This window comes from Carassius gibelio, chromosome B19 (assembly GCF_023724105.1).
Source record: "Carassius gibelio isolate Cgi1373 ecotype wild population from Czech Republic chromosome B19, carGib1.2-hapl.c, whole genome shotgun sequence".
Classification (NCBI taxonomy): Eukaryota; Metazoa; Chordata; class Actinopteri; order Cypriniformes; family Cyprinidae; genus Carassius; species Carassius gibelio.
Genome location: NC_068414.1, coordinates 4523870 through 4532725, shown reverse-complemented (window position 1 = coordinate 4532725; position 8856 = coordinate 4523870). Strand labels below are relative to the sequence as shown.

Below are 8856 nucleotides of genomic sequence, written 5' to 3'. Positions count from 1 at the left end.
ATGTCCTTTGGCTCGGGCTGACGTCGAAGCAGAACTCCTTCTGTGACCTGCGACTCCAACCAAACATTTTGGATGGATCATTCGGAAGACGAAAAGAACCAGCTCTCCCCGTCGGGGAATCGAACCCCGGTCTTCCGCGTGACAGGCGGAGATACTGTCCACTATACTAACGAGGAGCCGTGCATGCTGCCGTTTCCCCCCCAACTGACGGCACTGCACTGACATAACTAAACAATGCATGGCTTCTTCTGACGCAGACCCAGCCCTAGCACCGTAAAATTTCTGATGGACCCATCATTAGCTGAAGTCGCATAACACTTGGAACACTACCCGTAGCAGGGGTCATTGTTTGGACTCTTTTTTTTTTTTTTTTTTTTTATTGCGCTTTAAACAAAAAGTATTGCGTCAATGCAACTGAACAACATTAATTAGGAACACAGTGCGTCAAAAAGCAAAATGACAGTTAAAGGCATTTCGTTATTGAACTCTTTGATGACATCATTCAGCTAAGTTCAGTTTAAATAGTATCTGTGCAATAATTTGCAATCAAGTCAACGATATCGCTGTACATGAAGTGTCCCCAGCTCCGCCTGCCAGAAGCGACAGAGGGAAGAAACCAAAACTCGATCGGTGAAAGGATGGAGAAAAAACCCGGTGAGAAACCAGGCTCAGTCGGGGAGACAGTTCTCCCCTTGTCAGACGAAACCAGTAGATCAGCTCCAGGCTGCAGGAATGTCAGACTGTGCAGAAGAATCATCTGTTTCCTGTGGTCTTGTCCAGGTGGTCTTTACAGGGGATTTGTATCTGCGGCTCATCTAGTTGTCACTGTCTCCGCTGTGTTTCTGGGCCATAGAGGTCCTTTCTAGGTGTTGATCCACCATCTTCTCTGGATACGGACTGGATCCGAGTGACTGAAGCGGATACAGACTGGATCTGGTGGCTACGGTGACCTCGGAATAAGGGATTTCTTTAAAAGACTTTTTTTTTCATATAAGATTTTATCCAACTTTTCAGATAGAGGCATGAGAAAGAGATTGCCTTGATTGGGCTTTTGGTTATTATAGGCACTCTCTGCGTTTGACCACTTCGTGTTTATTTAGCCGGATGGGAAGGCAGCGCTTTCTTGTACGTGACGGGATGCAAATTCTTGAAGGCTCTCTTTAGTGACGGGTCCAAACAAAGATCTCATCTGCTCCTCTAGCCCTATCGGCGACTCGTGCACTTCGAGCCTTCTTAGTGACGGCGCAAGTTGCTGACTGCGTTGGTGGTATAGTGGTGAGCATAGCTGCCTTCCAAGCAGTTGGAGAGAACAGTGCGCATGTCCTTTGGCTCGGGCTGACGTCGAAGCAGAACTCCCTCTGTGACCTGTGCCTCCACCCAAAACTTTTGGATGGAATAATTTCGGATGGACCCATCATTAGCTGAAGTCGCATAACACTTGCAACACTACCTGTAGCAGGGGTCATTGTTTGGACTCTTTTTTTTTTTTTTTTTTTTTAATTGCGCTTTAAACAAAAAGTATTGTGTCAATGCAACTGAACAACATTTATTAGGAACACAGTGCGTCAATAAAGCTACTGACATCTGCCTGCGTTGGTGGTATAGTGGTGAGCATAGCTGCCTTCCAAGCAGTTGACCCGTGTTCGATTCCCGGCCAACGCATGTCCTTTGGCTCGGGCTGACGTCGAAGCAGAACTCCTTCTGTGACCTGCGACTCCAACCAAACATTTTGGATGGATCATTCGGAAGACAAAAAGAACCAGCTCTCCCCGTCGGGGAATCGAACCCCGGTCTTCCGCGTGACAGGCGGAGATACTGTCCACTATACTAACGAGGAGCCGTGCATGCTGCCGTTTCCCCCCCAACTGACGGCACTGCACTGACATAACTAAACAATGCATGGCTTCTTCTGACGCAGACCCAGCCCTAGCACCGTAAAATTTCTGATGGACCCATCATTAGCTGAAGTCGCATAACACTTGGAACACTACCCGTAGCAGGGGTCATTGTTTGGACTCTTTTTTTTTTTTTTTTTTTTTTTTAAATTGCGCTTTAAACAAAAAGTATTGCGTCAATGCAACTGAACAACATTAATTAGGAACACAGTGCGTCAAAAAGCAAAATGACAGTTAAAGGCATTTCGTTATTGAACTCTTTGATGACATCATTCAGCTAAGTTCAGTTTAAATAGTATCTGTGCAATAATTTGCAATCAAGTCAACGATATCGCTGTACATGAAGTGTCCCCAGCTCCGCCTGCCAGAAGCGACAGAGGGAAGAAACCAAAACTCGATCGGTGAAAGGATGGAGAAAAAACCCGGTGAGAAACCAGGCTCAGTCGGGGAGACAGTTCTCCCCTTGTCAGACGAAACCAGTAGATCAGCTCCAGGCTGCAGGAATGTCAGACTGTGCAGAAGAATCATCTGTTTCCTGTGGACTTGTCCAGGTGGTCTTTACAGGGGATTTGTATCTGCGGCTCATCTAGTTGTCACGGTCTCCGCTGTGTTTCTGGGCCATAGAGGTCCTTTCTAGGTGTTGATCCACCATCTTCTCTGGATACGGACTGGATCCGGGTGACTGAAGCGGATACAGACTGGATCTGGTGGCTACGGTGAACTCGGAATAAGGGATTTCTTTAAAAGACTTTTTTTTTCATATAAGATTTTATCCAACTTTTCAGATAGAGGCATGAGAAAGAGATTGCCTTGATTGGGCTTTTGGTTATTATAGGCACTCTCTGCGTTTGACCACTTCGTGTTTATTTAGCCGGATGGGAAGGCAGCGCTTTCTTGTACGTGACGGGATGCAAATTCTTGAAGGCTCTCTTTAGTGACGGGTCCAAACAAAGATCTCATCTGCTCCTCTAGCCCTATCGGCGACTCGTGCACTTCGAGCCTTCTTAGTGACGGCGCAAGTTGCTGATTGCGTTGGTGGTATAGTGGTGAGCATAGCTGCCTTCCAAGCAGTTGGAGAGAGCAGTGCGCATGTCCTTTGGCTCGGGCTGACGTCGAAGCAGAACTCCCTCTGTGACCTGTGCCTCCACCCAAAACTTTTGGATGGAATAATTTCGGATGGACCCATCATTAGCTAAAGTCGCATAACACTTGCAACACTACCTGTAGCAGGGGTCATTGTTTGGACTCTTTTTTTTTTTTTTTTTTTTTTTTTTTTTTTAATTGCGCTTTAAACAAAAAGTATTGTGTCAATGCAACTGAACAACATTTATTAGGAACACAGTGCGTCAATAAAGCTACTGACATCCGCCTGCGTTGGTGGTATAGTGGTGAGCATAGCTGCCTTCCAAGCAGTTGACCCGGGTTCGATTCCCGGCCAACGCATGTCCTTTGGCTCGGGCTGACATCGAAGCAGAACTCCTTCTGTGACCTGCGACTCCAACCAAACATTTTGGATGGATCATTCGGAAGACGAAAAGAACCAGCTCTCCCCGTCGGGGAATCGAACCCCGGTCTTCCGCGTGACAGGCGGAGATACTGTCCACTATACTAACGAGGAGCCGTTTATGCTGCCGTTTCCCCCCCAACTGACGGCACTGCACTGACATAACTAAACAATGCATGGCTTCTTCTGACGCAGACCCAGCCCTAGCACCGTAAAATTTCTGATGGACCCATCATTAGCTGAAGTCGCATAACACTTGGAACACTACCCGTAGCAGGGGTCATTGTTTGGACTCTTTTTTTTTTTTTTTTTTTTTTTAAATTGCGCTTTAAACAAAAAGTATTGTGTCAATGCAACTGAACAACATTTATTAGGAACACAGTGCGTCAATAAAGCTACTGACATCTGCCTGCGTTGGTGGTATAGTGGTGAGCATAGCTGCCTTCCAAGCAGTTGACCCGTGTTCGATTCCCGGCCAACGCATGTCCTTTGGCTCGGGCTGACGTCGAAGCAGAACTCCTTCTGTGACCTGCGACTCCAACCAAACATTTTGGATGGATCATTCGGAAGACAAAAAGAACCAGCTCTCCCCGTCGGGGAATCGAACCCCGGTCTTCCGCGTGACAGGCGGAGATACTGTCCACTATACTAACGAGGAGCCGTGCATGCTGCCGTTTCCCCCCCAACTGACGGCACTGCACTGACATAACTAAACAATGCATGGCTTCTTCTGACGCAGACCCAGCCCTAGCACCGTAAAATTTCTGATGGACCCATCATTAGCTGAAGTCGCATAACACTTGGAACACTACCCGTAGCAGGGGTCATTGTTTGGACTCTTTTTTTTTTTTTTTTTTTTTTTAAAATTGCGCTTTAAACAAAAAGTATTGCGTCAATGCAACTGAACAACATTAATTAGGAACACAGTGCGTCAAAAAGCAAAATGACAGTTAAAGGCATTTCGTTATTGAACTCTTTGATGACATCATTCAGCTAAGTTCAGTTTAAATAGTATCTGTGCAATAATTTGCAATCAAGTCAACGATATCGCTGTACATGAAGTGTCCCCAGCTCCGCCTGCCAGAAGCGACAGAGGGAAGAAACCAAAACTCGATCGGTGAAAGGATGGAGAAAAAACCCGGTGAGAAACCAGGCTCAGTCGGGGAGACAGTTCTCCCCTTGTCAGACGAAACCAGTAGATCAGCTCCAGGCTGCAGGAATGTCAGACTGTGCAGAAGAATCATCTGTTTCCTGTGGACTTGTCCAGGTGGTCTTTACAGGGGATTTGTATCTGCGGCTCATCTAGTTGTCACGGTCTCCGCTGTGTTTCTGGGCCATAGAGGTCCTTTCTAGGTGTTGATCCACCATCTTCTCTGGATACGGACTGGATCCGGGTGACTGAAGCGGATACAGACTGGATCTGGTGGCTACGGTGAACTCGGAATAAGGGATTTCTTTAAAAGACTTTTTTTTTTCATATAAGATTTTATCCAACTTTTCAGATAGAGGCATGAGAAAGAGATTGCCTTGATTGGGCTTTTGGTTATTGGTGGACCGAGAGGACTTTTTTGAGTTTTACTCCTCCCTTTTGGAGTAGGGGGGGGGGGGTGCTGACGAAACACATGTGGGCAGGCATTGTCACCCTTGATGACCCTTGGCGAGCGTAGTAGTTTAACAGAGGCAGCGCACAGGCCCGAGGGTTTGGAGACACAGCTCGAGTTTCTCTTCATTGTCGCATAAATCTTTCGCCTTTTACTAAAGATTTCCGTGGAGGGGAACTTTTGAGAGTGACCTGTATTTTTGGGTGCTCTGCTCACAGCAGAGCTACATCGAAATGTCAAGAGCAGAATCAGTTTGACCGTCCGGCAGCATGCTGCGAGAGGGCTTGCCACTGGTCGTCGTCTGAATAGGCACTCTCTGCGTTTGACCACTTCGTGTTTATTTAGCCGGATGGCAAGGCAGCGCTTTCTTGTACGTGACGGGATGCAAATTCTTGAAGGCTCTCTTTAGTGACGGGTCCAAACAAAGATCTCATCTGCTCCTCTAGCCCTATCGGCGACTCGTGCACTTCGAGCCTTCTTAGTGACGGCGCAAGTTGCTGACTGCTGACTGCGTTGGTGGTATAGTGGTGAGCATAGCTGCCTTCCAAGCAGTTGACCCGGATTCGATTCCCGGCCAACGCATGTCCTTTGGCTCGGGCTGACGTCGAAGCAGAACTCCCTCTGTGACCTGTGCCTCCACCCAAAACTTTTGGATGGAATAATTTCGGATGGACCCATCATTAGCTGAAGTCGCATAACACTTGCAACACTACCCGTAGCAGGGGTCATTGTTTGGACTCTTATTTTTTTTTTTTTTTTTTTTTTTAAATTGCGCTTTAAACAAAAAGTATTGTGTCAATGCAACTGAACAACATTTATTAGGAACACAGTGCGTCAAGAAAGCTACTGACTTCAGCCTGCGTTGGTGGTATAGTGGTGAGCATAGCTGCCTTCCAAGCAGTTGACCCGGGTTCGATTCCCGGCCAACGCATGTCCTTTGGCTCGGGCTGACGTCGAAGCAGAACTCCTTCTGTGACCTGCGACTCCAACCAAACATTTTGGATGGATCATTCGGAAGACGAAAAGAACCAGCTCTCCCCGTCGGGGAATCGAACCCCGGTCTTCCGCGTGACAGGCGGAGATACTGTCCACTATACTAACGAGGAGCCGTGCATGCTGCCGTTTCCCCCCCAACTGACGGCACTGCACTGACATAACTAAACAATGCATGGCTTCTTCTGACGCAGACCCAGCCCTAGCACCGTAAAATTTCTGATGGACCCATCATTAGCTGAAGTCGCATAACACTTGGAACACTACCCGTAGCAGGGGTCATTGTTTGGACTCTTTTTTTTTTTTTTTTTTTTTTAAATTGCGCTTTAAACAAAAAGTATCGCGTCAAGGCAACTGAACAACATTAATTAGGAACACAGTGCGTCAAAAAGCAAAATGACAGTTAAAGGCATTTCGTTATTGAACTCTTTGATGACATCATTCAGCTAAGTTCAGTTTAAATAGTATCTGTGCAATAATTTGCAATCAAGTCAACGATATCGCTGTACATGAAGTGTCCCCAGCTCCGCCTGCCAGAAGCGACAGAGGGAAGAAACCAAAACTCGATCGGTGAAAGGATGGAGAAAAAACCCGGTGAGAAACCAGGCTCAGTCGGGGAGACAGTTCTCCCCTTGTCAGACGAAACCAGTAGATCAGCTCCAGGCTGCAGGAATGTCAGACTGTGCAGAAGAATCATCTGTTTCCTGTGGACTTGTCCAGGTGGTCTTTACAGGGGATTTGTATCTGCGGCTCATCTAGTTGTCACGGTCTCCGCTGTGTTTCTGGGCCATAGAGGTCCTTTCTAGGTGTTGATCCACCATCTTCTCTGGATACGGACTGGATCCGGGTGACTGAAGCGGATACAGACTGGATCTGGTGGCTACGGTGAACTCGGAATAAGGGATTTCTTTAAAAGACTTTTTTTTTCATATAAGATTTTATCCAACTTTTCAGATAGAGGCATGAGAAAGAGATTGCCTTGATTGGGCTTTTGGTTATTATAGGCAATATCTGCGTTTGACCACTTCGTGTTTATTTAGCCGGATGGGAAGGCAGCGCTTTCTTGTACGTGACGGGATGCAAATTCTTGAAGGCTCTCTTTAGTGACGGGTCCAAACAAAGATCTCATCTGCTCCTCTAGCCCTATCGGCGACTCGTGCACTTCGAGCCTTCTTAGTGACGGCGCAAGTTGCTGACTGCGTTGGTGGTATAGTGGTGAGCATAGCTGCCTTCCAAGCAGTTGGAGAGAGCAGTGCGCATGTCCTTTGGCTCGGGCTGACGTCGAAGCAGAACTCCCTCTGTGACCTGTGCCTCCACCCAAAACTTTTGGATGGAATAATTTCGGATGGACCCATCATTAGCTAAAGTCGCATAACACTTGCAACACTACCTGTAGCAGGGGTCATTGTTTGGACTCTTTTTTTTTTTTTTTTTTTTTTTTTTTTTTTAATTGCGCTTTAAACAAAAAGTATTGTGTCAATGCAACTGAACAACATTTATTAGGAACACAGTGCGTCAATAAAGCTACTGACATCCGCCTGCGTTGGTGGTATAGTGGTGAGCATAGCTGCCTTCCAAGCAGTTGACCCGGGTTCGATTCCCGGCCAACGCATGTCCTTTGGCTCGGGCTGACGTCGAAGCAGAACTCCTTCTGTGACCTGCGACTCCAACCAAACATTTTGGATGGATCATTCGGAAGACGAAAAGAACCAGCTCTCCCCGTCGGGGAATCGAACCCCGGTCTTCCGCGTGACAGGCGGAGATACTGTCCACTATACTAACGAGGAGCCGTTTATGCTGCCGTTTCCCCCCCAACTGACGGCACTGCACTGACATAACTAAACAATGCATGGCTTCTTCTGACGCAGACCCAGCCCTAGCACCGTAAAATTTCTGATGGACCCATCATTAGCTGAAGTCGCATAACACTTGGAACACTACCCGTAGCAGGGGTCATTGTTTGGACTCTTTTTTTTTTTTTTTTTTTTTTAAATTGCGCTTTAAACAAAAAGTATTGTGTCAATGCAACTGAACAACATTAATTAGGAACACAGTGCGTCAATAAAGCTACTGACATCTGCCTGCGTTGGTGGTATAGTGGTGAGCATAGCTGCCTTCCAAGCAGTTGACCCGTGTTCGATTCCCGGCCAACGCATGTCCTTTGGCTCGGGCTGACGTCGAAGCAGAACTACTTCTGTGACCTGCGACTCCAACCAAACATTTTGGATGGATCATTCGGAAGACAAAAAGAACCAGCTCTCCCCGTCGGGGAATCGAACCCCGGTCTTCCGCGTGACAGGCGGAGATACTGTCCACTATACTAACGAGGAGCCGTGCATGCTGCCGTTTCCCCCCCAACTGACGGCACTGCACTGACATAACTAAACAATGCATGGCTTCTTCTGACGCAGACCCAGCCCTAGCACCGTAAAATTTCTGATGGACCCATCATTAGCTGAAGTCGCATAACACTTGGAACACTACCCCCGTAGCAGGGGTCATTGTTTGGACTCTTTTTTTTTTTTTTTTTTTTTTTTAAATTGCGCTTTAAACAAAAAGTATTGCGTCAATGCAACTGAACAACATTAATTAGGAACACAGTGCGTCAAAAAGCAAAATGACAGTTAAAGGCATTTCGTTATTGAACTCTTTGATGACATCATTCAGCTAAGTTCAGTTTAAATAGTATCTGTGCAATAATTTGCAATCAAGTCAACGATATCGCTGTACATGAAGTGTCCCCAGCTCCGCCTGCCAGAAGCGACAGAGGGAAGAAACCAAAACTCGATCGGTGAAAGGATGGAGAAAAAACCCGGTGAGAAACCAGGCTCAGTCGGGGAGACAGTTCTCCCCTTGTCAGACG

At 46.9% G+C, this 8856-nt stretch overlaps 1 non-coding gene across 1 annotated transcript; it reads left to right on the top strand.

Moving 5' to 3' along the window:
• The first annotated feature begins 5109 nt into the window (after positions 1–5109).
• Positions 5110–5225, top strand: LOC127980074 (U5 spliceosomal RNA). Its single transcript, XR_008159115.1, has one exon. It is a non-coding gene; the product is annotated as a U5 spliceosomal RNA (small nuclear RNA).
• Positions 5226–8856: the final 3631 nt, after the last annotated feature.